At 45.9% G+C, this 13979-nt stretch overlaps 1 protein-coding gene across 9 annotated transcripts in view; it reads left to right on the forward strand.

The window, feature by feature from the left end:
• PTPRT (protein tyrosine phosphatase receptor type T) overlaps positions 1-13979 on the forward strand; it is a 793719-nt gene that overhangs the window by 501230 nt on the left and 278510 nt on the right. The window lies entirely within an intron of this gene.

Consider the following 13979-nt stretch of genomic DNA (forward strand, 5'->3'; position numbering starts at 1 on the left):
CATATTTCCAAAGCCTTTTGAGACCCTAATTCCATGATGGGGAAGGAAGGACTGTTGCTTTTTACTTAGGAGCCCCTAACTACTTTCCAGCACAAAGTCTCAGAAAAACTTCTTTTTAAAGAAAAAATTTTACTGAGAAAGAAGCAATCTTGGTTTTGCCCCGTGGCAGGATAAAGTTAATTCTTCTACAGAGGATTCAGGGTCCCATCCTCAAGATGAATCAGATTATATGTCTGTGAACCCCTGAAAACTCATCGAAGCCAGCTGAACACAGATGGGAGTAATTATCACCATGTTTTATTGGGCAACTGGCTGCTGGGTGGGATTGCAAGTAAGCAACTGTTACGTTCCAAGAGTTTAACCTTGACTAACCTATTAGAATTATTACATCCCTGTTAGAAGTGAGGAAACCAAAGTTCATGCTCACATAGTCAGCAAGTGATAAAGATGAGATTTACATCCAGCCCTTCCCAAAAGGGGTCCTCTGAGCAGCCCAAACTATTTTTTTCTGGGGAAGCTTTCCCAGTTCCCCCAAAGAGGTGCCCCTTACACTTTCCCTCTGAGCCTACATGCTCTTAGTTTGCACATCTTTGTAATAAGCTCATACATCCTAAGACTGTAGTAAATTAGGAGGTGAGAATGGAAATGCCCCAGTAGCAGTGAGAAATGACAGTGAGTAGCAGCAGAAAAACAGGGCAGGTCTACAAAACAGACACAGAGATTCAGCAAACAGGGAGGCATACGTGCTGTAGCCCCTCACAGCCATGGGTGTTCATTAGCTGTTCTGGTTCAACTAAAAATGTAGCGTTAGGTTCTGTGTCTTCAAGTTAAAAGAGGCTGCTGGTTTCCATTTAACAAGTAAGCCCTTGCTGCATGTCTGTCCCTGTACATAAATTATCTGTATCCTCACAACGTTGTGATAATTGTCTCCCCCATTTTGCAGATATGGAAACTGAGATAAATAGAAACCAAGTAAGTTGACTCAGGCCACAAAACAAGCAAGGGGTACAGACAGAACTTAAACTCAGTTCAGCTGACCCTAAGCCAACACTCATTTCTCACAACCTCCCGAGGAGAAAGTTGTGCATAACATACTTTGGTGACATTTCCATTGGGGGAAAAAAAAAATTAAATGTCACTGCTCAAAGGGGCAATGCTTGGTGTCTGTAAATGTCTGACTGCTTTTCTTCCCAAGGCTCTGGATCATTGAGAGTGGGTATAGGCTCAGTTTCTGGGATTATTTTCAGACTGTTGCTTGGGCATTTGCCAAGAAGGGAAGGAGATTAACCAGTGCCAGTTAGTATGACTTCCAGGTCAACTGCAGTGACAGCAGTGGCAATATCCCAGTAGATTTCAGTTACCTTAGCCCTCGTTCACCTTGAACTCTAGGCACTAGGATGCCCATCTGGGAGGCAGTGGACCATTAGATCATTCAACACATATTTATTGAGCCCTTGAGATGTCCCAGGAACTGAGCTAAGCAATGGGGATGTAGCAGGAAACAAGGTAGATACACACCTGTCCTCTTGAGCCTTAACTTTCAGCAAGTGTGCATGTGAACAGGAAGGGGGGTGGGGCATCAAGCAGGTGAGCAGACACAATACTGAGCTGAAAGTGGCAAAACAAGATGCTTTGAAGCCTGTGGGGACAGTATATTGATGGAAGAACTGCACTGTCCAGAGAGATGGGCACACCCCTGGCAAGCGGGCCAGTGAAGAGTCCCGCAGGTGGGGGACATGGGGGCATAGAGAAGACAGTGAAGGCTCCTCTCTAACCACAGGGCACAATGAGCTCACTAGATAGATTGGGCCACGGATGCCTGGACTCCTACTTTATAGTTGAATGCTCCTTTAATTTCACTGTATCATGTGATCATCACTCAGTGAGCTGGGTGGGACATACCATCTCTGTATCACAGGAGGGAGCTGAAGTCTAAGATACTGAATGGTCCAAGGTCATGGAGCTCATTCTGCACAAAGTCTGTGTGTGGACCTTGCTTCCTGCTTCTGAGTTCATTGCTCCCTCAAGGAGTTCTGGGTTCCCCATGTCTGCGATGCTGAGTGATGACTCAATAACTTTTCGGTGGGGCTGTTGTGGAGTGAGCTTCCAGTAACTAGAGAATCCGGGGCAGGCAAGATGCCTTCCCAGGGGACCTCCAACCCTGGACTATGCAGGCCCAGCCCGTAACTTGGGACCCCGCATCTCTGGGTGGAGCAGCCCATTCTCCAGCAGCCTCACCCCTGGGCCTCAGCTGCAGGCCCCACCCAAGTAGCTTTCTTCCTCCGTCTGCCAGCAGCGTTCTGGTCCTGGCTTAACCAGACCCCAGCTCCTGCTCGGCTGCTTGCTGCCCCTGGGGAGCCCCATGGGTCTAATCTACTCTGCCTGGTAGAACTGGGCACACAGGGAGGCGAGGGGGAGAAGGGTGGATTGTCGTACGGGGCTCCTGCACCCCCATCCCTCCATCCAAACCACCTCGGAAGCTTGGCCTATTTTTCTCATACTCCACAATGGAGATTTATTGCTTTTGCATTGCTTTCCTCAGGCCTTCAAAGATTTATTGGTTTTTAAGTGACAGAATCCCAGAATTGCTTAAAAGATCAATCAAATAGTGACTAGAATCTAATATTCAGCTCCAACTCGAACCCGCCAAACCTTCTTCCCCCACGCCCCACCTGTCATGCTGATGTATCTGTAGTAACCTTCATAAGAAAGTAACTTGGCTGTGAATTTATCACCCAAAATGCAGTCCCTGAAGCAGAGCCCCAGATTCTGTAGCAGATCCTGCCCCAGAGCCCCAGTTGGCTTCTTCAGGGACGTTCCCCTGTGTTCCCTCCCCTCCCATCAGTCACAGGGACCTGTCCAGTGCAGTCTAGAATCACTTCGGGATTAGCTGCTGCTTCTGCCCCTCTGCCACGCTTCACCTGTCCTGCCCGGGTGGTCTTGCTGGTTTGCCTCCCATCAATTTTTCTTCCTTCAGTCCATCCTCCACTGAGCTGTTGGAGTGTCCCTTAAAATTCTTCTTATATAATTTATATGTATAATTTATTGTCAAGTTAAATAACATACAGTGTATATACAGTGTGCTCTTGGTTTTGGGGGGTAGATTCTCATGATTCCCTTAAAATTCTTAAATGGGTCATTCATTGGCTTTCCACTATGTTGAGTTCAAGCTTCTTAACATGGAACGCCAGGTCCATCAGAATCTAGCTGCAACCTTCGTTTCTAGTTTTATTCCCTTTCACTCCGCCCCGTTACCAGTTTTTACTCAACAGGGCCCAGGGGGCTTCCTTCATCATTCTTTCTTTAATTGTGTTATGCACTTGCCAGTATGTTTCCTTTGGTTTTGTGTCTTGCCCTCCCCTCCCTAGACTGTGAGCTCCAGGAAACCCGAGGCTTGACACTGATGGATTCCCTTTCCCTGGGACAGTGTCCGGCATGTAGTAGGTGCTCAAAACACAAGTAAGTAAGTGACTCCGCACGTCTGTTTTGCGCACCTGGTAGATGGCAGGTGCTGGGACTGGAGGTACCCTTCACAGGCCTTGCCTTCAGCTTCTAAATCTGGAAGAGTGCTACTGCCCCATTGACTTTCTGCCCTGATGGAAATGTCCAGTCTCTGTGCTGTCCAGTCGTCGCCACCAACCACATGTGGCTATCATTGAGCACTTGAAATATGACCACTGTAACTGAGGAACTGAATTTATTTCTTAAATTAATTTAAATTTAAAGAATTTCAGGGTCATTCATAGCTCGCGGCTACCATTTGGGACAATGCAGTTCTGTCGGGAAGATAATCAGAAAAACTAAAAAAAAAATGCTTGGTCAGAGGTTTCTATGAGGGTTCAGGGCAGAGGCACCCATCATTAGCCTGATGGGCTCAGGTGCAGAGAGGGCTTCCTGGAGACAGTGTTGCCTGACCTGAGACCTGCCAGCTTGCGGGGAGTTTGCTTAGTGAAGGAGGGGGGAACAGCATACACAGGAGCCAAGGCAGAGAAGGTGCACGGTGTGTTCAGAGGCGGCAGGGACCTCAGCACACTTGGGCAGAGGGGAGCAGGGAGGCAAAGGAACAGGCTGGGGCGCGGTAAAGAATCATCGTTTTGGGTTTGGACTTTGTCCTGAGAGGTATGGGGAACATTTGGCAGCTCTTGGCTCTCCCGTAAGCATTCCAGCCCTTGTCTATGCCATTCTCTGTGCCGAGCATGGCATTCTCTACCTGTCCAATGTGGAGTTCAAATCTGCTACACCTGGGGCCATTCCCCACCATGCAGCAGGATACATTGCTCCCCTGGGGGCCCCCACTCTGCCCTGGCCAGTCCCCAGTCAGGGACTTGTCGTTTCAGTCTCTACCAGCCCGTGACATCTTAGTGTCCTCCTGCCGTAGCTAACTTCCCAGTGGGATACGCCAGAAAAGCAAAGCCTTCTGCAATCATACCCAGCCTCATGCAGTTGACTCATGAGTGGCCTTGAGCCAGTTACTTAACTCCTCTGATCTCAGAGCTGCTTGTTAGAAAAATGGGAAGTACCCACGTCACAGATTGTTGTGAAGATCAAAGGAGGTAAAGTGTGTCGAATGCACCTGGTAGTTGTTCAACTTCCTCCTTGGGTTGGCCAAGCCGTTGAGACCGAGAGTGGCTCCCTCCCCTAGTAGCCATGGGAGAGGTGATTCTCTGAGCCCTGCTGTAAGCTGATGACTGTTCATCCTTTGCTGCTCTGACACCATGGAAAATCTGCATGCAGGGTGCTGGCAAGGGTGTGGCTCATAAGGAAACATGCAGTTATCTCCAAGAGTGTCACAAAATCCTCAAAACAATATGCCTTAAAAACAGATCCTCAAATTTCAGCACATTTTCAGAAATACTAAATGAAACAGACAGGGTTAGGGTACCTCAACTGCTTAAAGGCCAGCAAATCAAGGGCTGAGAGCAGTGCCCTCGGCTTGGAGGAGATGCCCATATGTGTTGTGAAATCAAAGTAAATCAGATCCAAAGCATCATCAGGAATGATCATGGGGACCCACGTGAGCTTCCTGAAGTGAGAGCTTATAAATATGGGGAACCAGAGTAGGTACCTGAAATCAAAACCAAGCAGGAAAGGTGGGAGCAGATCCCAGGAGGTGAGCCAGGTTTATCCGTTCACAATTCATTAAGTAAGTCAGTAAATACCTAACTGGAATCGGAGCAAACAACCATGTGCCAGACATTGTGCAGCCCTGGAGATCCGGAAATGAGCACACGGTCCCACGTGAGGCTGATATCCTAAAGGCAGAGACAGCGCTGTTCACGTGGTGCCACAGACACTCATTGACAACACAGACTGTTAGCCGTGGCCGCCAGTTCTGACTAGGTTGGTGCTACCTCCCCACCCCACCTCTGATTTCAGCTGTGGCTGAGCTGGCCTGTTCCCTGCATACTAAGTTACAGGATCCCTCCTCTAACACCAGCACCCCCTCCTTTTCTCGTCTCTGCTTTTGTGCTTTCTCCAAAACCCCACAGACCTTGTTTGGTCTGAGCGGGCAGGTACAGCTCAGACACACGGGATTTGGGACACCTGGGTGGCTCAGTCTGTTAAGTGTCTGACTCTTGGTTTGGGCTCAGGTCATGATCTCACAGTTCGTGAGTTTGAGCCCCACATGGGCTCCACGCTGACAACATGGAGCCTGCCTAGGATTCTCTCTCTCCCTTTATCTCTGCCCCTGCTCTGTTCTCTCTGTCTCTCAAAATAAATAAACTTAAAAACAAACAAACAAACATGGAATTTAATGCCAACAGGAGACAGCAGTCCAGCAGTGCCCCGCCTCCTGTCCTTTGGAGGAGGTGTGTGCCACATGGTTCCCCACACACCTCCATTAGGATTGAGCCCTGCTTGCCCACAGTGGGAGCCATTTCAACAATGCAAACCTTACTGGTGTTTTTTTTTTCCCTAAAAGGGAATCAGACCAGGCAGGAGATAAAGTTAGAAAGACTAAAACGAGGCCAGGAGGACAGCAGTGGGCAGGAAATGCGAAGGAGAGTGACACCTGATGAGGCTTGATGGGAAAGGGCCAGAACATTGGTGTCCAGGTGAAAAAGGACATTCACCCAGGGTCTAGTGGTGGTGGAGGTAGAGAGAGGGCCTTGAGCTGACTAGGCAGCAGCTTTGATGATGACTTCTCTCTAAGGAGCAGGCAGGTGGGTGGGGAGGAAAAGACATTGTCCAGGGTGACTCCCACATTTTGGCCTATTCGTGGATTGGAGGATGGAGCCCTTCTCTGAGCCAAGGAGCACTGAGGGCAGCAAGAGTCTGCAAGGACACAGTATCCAGGAGAGACCATTGGTGGTGAACATGGCCTGGGCACCTAACTGGGGATTAGCAACCAGCTGCACAAGGACAGGTTGTGTGGTCCAGGAGAGCTCCCTGGGGGGCTCTGAGGGATGTCCTCCAAAGTCAGGTAGGACTTGTGACATGCTTTCATGGGATGCTTAAGGCCTAGTACACAGGGGGTCAGCTCTGGTTTGGAAGGCCAACAGTATGACAGTCTGAGTACAGGGAGACAGAAGAACATGGTGAATGGTCGCTAACACAACTGCAAGTTGTTTTCACTCCTGATGAGGAACCCCAGGCCTTTGCATTTGACAGGTGTAGATAGTTAAGACGGTGGCTTTGAAATACACAGTGACTAGCTGCAGTACAAATTGGAGAGGCAGTCAACTCTTTAAGTTTTTTTTAATGTTTATTCATTTCTGAGAGACAGAGCATGAGTTGGGGAGGGGCAGAGAGCGAGGGACACCCAGAATCCAAAGCAGGCTCCAGGCCCCGAGTTGTCAGCACAGAGCCCAACGCAGGGCTTGAACCCACAAACCATGAGATCATGACCTAAGCCGAAGTCCAGTACTTAACCGACTGAGCCACCCAGGCGCCCCAAAGATCCAGTCAACTCTTAAAGAAAGAAAAAACTTCATTGGAAAGAAAAGGAAAAATTGCCAAGTTTCTTCCAGGATTCCTTTAGTAACTGTGGAGCCCAGATGGGGAGTATGAGACACAATCACAGAAGGCTTTTGCTGGTCCCTTGGAGGTGCAGTGACCAAAATTGGCATCGTTACCATTTGATTCTAAGATAGGAGCGCAAAAGGTGTCCAGTTAAGAAGGAAAAATGAAAATTTTGAGGAGTTATTAGCAGGTAGCCCGAGGTGTTTCTGAGTCCATGTCCACTTTGGGAGGGATGAGAAATGACAGTTATACTGGATACTCTTTCTTGAAACATCATTTATTTCACTTAGCTCCCCACTCTCTGGGATACCTTTGCTGGGGCCTGAAGATGAGGAGTGCTATGTGTCCCACTTTGGTGGAGGGATGGGCAAGAGGCACTCCCGCATAGACTGTGAGATTTAGCTCTGAAAGTAATACCATTTGTTGCCAAGTCTACACGCTGGCCGGGATTTCATCACACCAACTGGGGAAGAGGAGGAGCCAGATACAAAAAAAAAACAACCAGAAATGAGGCATAGTGGGATAAATACTACTGCAGAGCTGTTCCCAGTGGGGCTACCCCTTACTCTAAATATGGCGACTAAGGGCATGTGTAACTGTGATTAGAGGGACAGGTAACCACCAGTGAAACTTCCCAAAGAGACAGAATCAGTCCGTTGAATATGGCACAGAGTGCAATCAGGAAGACCACCCAGGAGAACAAAAGGGAGGAAAGGTGGGCCCCAGATAATGTAGGTGAGTTTGCATTCACTTCAGCTCACCCTAATTGTATTGCAGGTTTCCCTTTATCGACCCCCCAAAAAACCCAGTGACCCAACTTACCAAGAATTGGTTCTGGTGTTGATGGCTTCTGGATTTTATTCCTTAGGTTCAAACCAAGGAGGAAAAACAGGTGTTTCAGAAAGAATATTTTAAATGGAGCAGGAGGAGCAGTTGCTGGAACATGAAGAACGAAAGAGTGTTCTATTTTGGACCGTCTGCCATCTGGAGAGATGGAAACAGACTGTCACTGGCATGAAGGAAAAGAGACAGTGTGGTTGTCATGTTCACCTCCTACCATAGGGACTATTTAAATTCCAGAAGGCTGGAGAGCTGTAGAGGCATGAGATCAGGGGTTTTAGATTTGAGAACCATTAACATTCAAGTGGTATTTGAAGCATGGGAGGAGCAGGTGACCTTATCCAGGGAGAGGATCTACAGGAAGAGACGAAGAAGACAGCTCTATGAAACTCTGTCAAGGAACAACACAGGAGATGGAGAAGGGCTGGCCATAGAAGTAGAAGAAAAACCAGGGCAGAGTTAAAACATGAAAAGCAAAGAAGGTTGTTGTTAATTGTTTTTTGTTTCTGTTTTTGCTTTAAACAGGAGATGGTTGAAATTTTGTTGTTCAGAATTCTCTAAGAGCTCCCAGCAGCTCTTACAGTAGAAAAGAAGAGAGACTCATACCTTGATCAAGGACCATAGGAAAAGGAAGATGATGATACCAACAAAAGTGCTTAAAATGGGCCATATGGTCCAGGCTTGATTTGAAAAGCCCATGGAGCTAGCTGTGCAGATAACAGAGATATTGAGGGCCAGGTGACCCCAATGCTGTTGAGGAATCTGTGCAGAGGGTTGGGAGAGGCTGGACAGACAGAAAGTGGCATTCAGAGAATAAATGATCAAAGATAAGGTTTTAGTAATGGAACCCTGCAATGGAATAATGTGGCTCCAGGAGTTACCATGTTGGTAGTGGTAGTGGAAGAATGGTAATGGGTTGAAGGTAAACGTCATTGAAGCCAAGTATTTCAAGGACCAAAGAGGCCAGGCTTATCATGGGCAGCCTGTCTAAGGAGATGTAATCCTTACCATGCTAATCCTCCCAACCCCGGGGAGGTGGTGAAACCCTTTGCAAGAGCAACAGGGATTCTACAGGGTGCCTTCTCCTGAGTCTCAGTTTTACTCCAAATTTTATTCTGCTGACTTGTATTTCTCACAGTGTTCTGGGCCCCGTGACAGCTTGCATCACTGCTTTGTCTCAGATCTTGCACAGCTGTAACTGATGGTTCTTAGTCTTTCTGTCTGCAACTGCCCAAAGGTCAGACTTTCAAGTCAGCCTCCATCAAGTGCATTTCTATAGCCTAATCTATTGATGTTCTTCTGAGCTGGTACATGGATCTGTGCCATGTTAGATTCCAAGGAGGTTTACTCTCATCCAAAAAGCATTCTGCACAATGCTCACTCCAGCTGCCTGCGGCTGCTCAGAGAGTTGCCTCCTCTCAGCAGCATTGAGGGAGGTGATCTTGAAAGCCCTGGCTTTTTGGTAGGACAAGCACAACTTAAAGGTTAGAGTCTCTGCCATGAAGCAGAAGAAATTTGTACTCACCCCCTTTCACAATGCAACCCATCATTTTCTTGCCTGGCTATAACTGCTTGCAATTTGCTGTTTAACTGGTGCATTTCCACTTGGATGTAGGTTCCCTAAGCAATTTCTAAAGATTATAAATGTATAAAATAAGTGTTCCTGGCCAGGGCAGGAGGTATAGTAGCACCGATAACACAAGGATTCACGGGCAAGATTTTGAACCTACTCTGTCCAGTACTGAAGCCACGACTCCATGGGGGCTATTTAAATTTAAATTAATATGAATTAAATTAAAACTATTTCATTAATTACATTGTCCCCATTTCAAGTACAATAACCATATGTGGCTAGTGACTACCATATTGAACGGCATTTCCATCATCACAGAAAATTCTGTTTTTACTGCAGGGCTCTAGGCCCTCAGGGGGCTGGTAAAAAGAGGTCAAGCTCTGTATATGGCTTCCAAGGGGCTGTTAATGGGGACTTAGACACAGGCATAATGTGTAAGACCCCAGAGCCAGAATGGGACCTGTGACTGGTCCCATTACTGCTGAGACCCTGACCTACTGAACTAGGCTCCCCAAGCTCCACTGCATCACTCTGCATCTGGGAAATGATTTAACCCCCGGGTTATCAAATCACAGTGGCTATTAGAATCCCCTAGGGGGCTAGTAAAAATGTAGATTTTTGCCCATCCCCAGGGATAACAGCACCAGACCTGAGAATCTGTATTTGCACAAGCTCCCAGATGATGGTCATGCTGGTCTTGAACCACAACTCCAGCACCACTGGGTTAGCTTACAGCTGGACTCCCATATGGGGAGAGGAGCTCTTAGGGAAGTATTCTTTTCTGTGGCACCGATGCTTACTTGTTCTCCTGACATGGGGAAGTAATTGTTTTATGTGTTACTGTGAGGTTGCCCCTGTTGGTTTTACAGCTTTTGGAACTTGTGTCTGTTTTGGTGTATGTTTCAGCATGAAGATAATGAATTTTAGTCAAACTAGGATCTCTGCCAGCTTACTTCTATTTGTAAGGTCCATACGGGGGCCAAAAACACACCCCTGTTTTCCTGCAATGACAACAATGGCGTGTGAAAGAATTCATGTTGTGTTGTTACATGCTGATAGCACATCTGAAGATACCACTTCTGTGCAGATACGGGGCTTAGGTAGAAGATGGATGTTTGGTGAGATGGAGTGTCAGGATCTGAACAAATCTGTATTCTTTTGTGGAAGGCTCCAGCAGCCTGGGAGAAACAAATCCATTTCCAACTTTCACTCTATAAAAAGTTGCATATTTTCTTAGATCAGACAAAATATATTGAATGCCAAAATGTTACAGCAATATGGGCGCGTCACTCAGCTGGGTTGGAATCTGTATGCATTGTCCCCCCGGGCCAGTTTTGATTATGTTCTTTTTCCTTTTATTGCAGTCAGCAAATCTGAATTTGCTATTGTGGGGAGAGCAGGAAGAAGAGAAAAAAATGAACGTTTTTAACCTTCAGAAAGTTCAGAGGTTCAGTCTGAATAAGCACAAAAACTTTCAGTGCGCCTCTGAATTCCTTGAGTTTGCAGAACTGCTCAGAATCCCAAGAGAACTACCTTGCACACAGGATTCAGGCCCTGCTTTGTAGCTAAAAGGCAGAGCAGAAATTATGAGAGGAGCAGAACTAGAGAAGTGGGAAGAGGAATCACTGTACAAAAAGGAGTTTGGTCCCAATCCAGGCTAAGTTTTAGCCTATTGTTCAGTTTCTTCCATTCTAAGCCATCTGCTTCCCACGGCTCTCAGATAACATCTCCCCTGCCAGGACACCCTGTTCCTGCTTAATTGAAATTAGTTTCCAAGAATAGTTGTCCAAAGCAGTTTCCAATGGCGGGAATGTTTTGAAAGTCACAATAGGAGTTGTAGCTTTGGGATGCAGATGTCTACACATGAGCCAGATGTTCAAAGACATCACATGGTCCACAGCAGCCTTCACATTACCAAAGCCAAGAGTTCTCTCATTGGCCTCTGCAACTCAGAAATGGCTCCTTTGAAACTGGCATCATCTCTCCATTAGGGACCTGTAATACTGCAAGTGTGAAGGGAAACAATCACTTCTATTCAGGTTTAGAGCAATGTGTTTCCCAGGCTTAATTATACCACAGGTATATAAATTACAGAAACATGTTAATGCTCCCATGATTAAAATTATAGAGTGCCTAATTGAAAAAGCATAAACTGAATTGAAGAATTCCTAATTATAGTTTGCTTTGAGGTGTTAATTTCCTCCATAACGAATGCATAATTTCTTGGAACCTAAAAAGGTGGCCTCTTGCATCAGCACGTAGGCTGCAGGCAGATGGGATGGGGTTGTCATCTTTCAGTACAGGAAGTTGACAAGGGAGGTTTGGTTTGGTGGGAGAACCTTGGAAGGGAGCTTTGGAAGGAGGCGGAACTGGTAAAGATGCCGAATCAAGGTTCTACCTAGTGGGCATTAGGACAAAGGACAGGTTAGGAACCCATAGAAAAACTTGTTCCACCTGCCCTTTTCTTCTCTCTCCAAAGCCTCAACCTTTATCTCAGTTGGTTTGGGTGATTTTTGTGCTGTGTCCTGGACCAGTGCTATTATCTGGGAATCTGTTAGAAATGCAGATGTTCAGGCCCTGCCTCCTGACCTACTGAATCAGGAACTCTGGGAGTAGAGCAGTCTGGGTTTTAACAAGGTCTCTGGGAGATTCTGGTGCATGCTAAAGTTTGAGAAGCCCCGTTCTAAAGAGCAAGTCACAGACTGCCAATGTCACATCTAGCTGAGCTTTGTTGAGCTCCTACTCTGGATCAGAACTGGTGATTAGTGACTTTTCCAAGCAACATTTCACTTGATATTCAGAGCATCAGACTGAAGCAGGAAAAATTCACCCCGTTTCTCAGGTGAGAAAATAAAGATCCAGAAAGCTGGCTTGCCCAGCCTGTAGCATTTTTGAGAGCTATAGGCCTTGTCTCTAGGTTCAGATGGGAACTCACATGCACTGTGTTGTCCATCTTTTTCATTGTTGTCACCTAGTTTCATCAATAGTTTGCTAATAAACGGGTTTTCTGAACATTGTGGAGCTGAAGGCTGAGCCACTACTGAGAATGAATTCCAGGTGAGTCATGACTTTGCTAATGCTGAGTCTGACTTTAGAATGAGGGAGGGGGCTCCTAAGTGTCTGTAATAATTGCTAGTAAGGGCATCGATTGTTAGCATGCATCCCTCCTGAATAGTGATGTGAATTCTAAGCATAAAAGGTGAGAGCTCACAAAGAAACTTTTTGAGGTTTGGAAGTAATTCCCCTTCTCTAGTGACCCAAGTAGCTCTAAGTCCTGGATTAGAGACTCTAAGGACAGAGGAAGCTGCCCTAAGACATACTGCATCTCTGTCTCCTCTGTTCAGACATCTTGGTTTTCTCACGTTTCTGTTTCCTAGTCTAAACACATAAGAGAGAGAGTCTCTCTCTCTCTCTCTCTCTCTCTCTCTCTCGCTCCCCCCCCCCCCCCGACAATGTCTCTCTCTTTCAGTGTATTTGTGTGGGGGCAGGTTTTAGCCAGCCCATAGCCATATGAAACAATAAGCTTATGTTCTTGGCCTATAGCACTCTACCAAATTTTTGCATAATACTTAGCCATTCCCATAAGGTTGAAAATTTAGTTCATTTCCAGTTACTTATTGTTATAAATAACCCAGGGGGAAAAAAGTACTTATTTTTTCTTTTGGTATTGCATCTTTAAATAGGAAAAAATTCTCAGTTCAATTACTGACATGAATAAAATCGGACTAAAATGTGTTGAATGCCTACACTTATATGCCAGGCACTGACAGCCAATTCATATATATTAACTTTTTTCATTCTTTAATTAAAAAGAATCTCAAAGTAACAAGTATACATAGTTAGGAAATCAGATAGTCGAAGACCATTCCCCTGAGCCACCTTTTCAAACCCACTCCTGTGTCCAGAGGCAACTGCATTGTCATTCTTTACTTCTTCTGGGAATTGGCATTGTCACTACATAATGTGCTGGAGCCTTTGTTTCTTTGTGTTTTCTATCAGCATGGAGCCCGATGTGGGGCCCAAACTCATGAACCATGAGATCATGACTTGAGCTGAAATCGAGAGTCGGAGGCTTAACCGACTGAGCCACCCAGGCGCCCCATATAATGTGCTGTTTTAAAATGATTGGTTGTAGACATTATCTGTTTACTTCCTATTATTATAAATGAGAATTTGGCTTTTTTAAATCATCTAGTACTTCCTCTCAAGCTTCCCAATGTAGTTATACCACTATTTTTAGTTAAATAAATACACAATGGCTAATTTTATAATTCTATAAAAGCAGGGCACTTCAGTGCCAAGTGGTATACTATTTTTGTTATAGTATTGTATAATTAGCTCAAAGCTTACTATGTACGAGATACTATTTTCAGTTCTTTACATACATTAACTCAGTTAATTCTCACCCAAACCCTTTAAGGTAAGAATAGCATGAACCCCATTTTAAAATGTGGAAACTGAAGCACTGAAAGATGAGATAACTTGCCCAAGTTCACACAGTTAATATGTTGTTGATCTAGGATTTGAACACAATAGTCTGGCTTCACAGTCTGAACTCAACCACTATGCTATACCACCTGCCATTACTCTTCCTGTCTTGTAC

This window comes from Herpailurus yagouaroundi, unplaced genomic scaffold (genome assembly GCF_014898765.1).
Source record: "Herpailurus yagouaroundi ecotype Mexico unplaced genomic scaffold, PumYag 196, whole genome shotgun sequence".
Classification (NCBI taxonomy): Eukaryota; Metazoa; Chordata; class Mammalia; order Carnivora; family Felidae; genus Herpailurus; species Herpailurus yagouaroundi.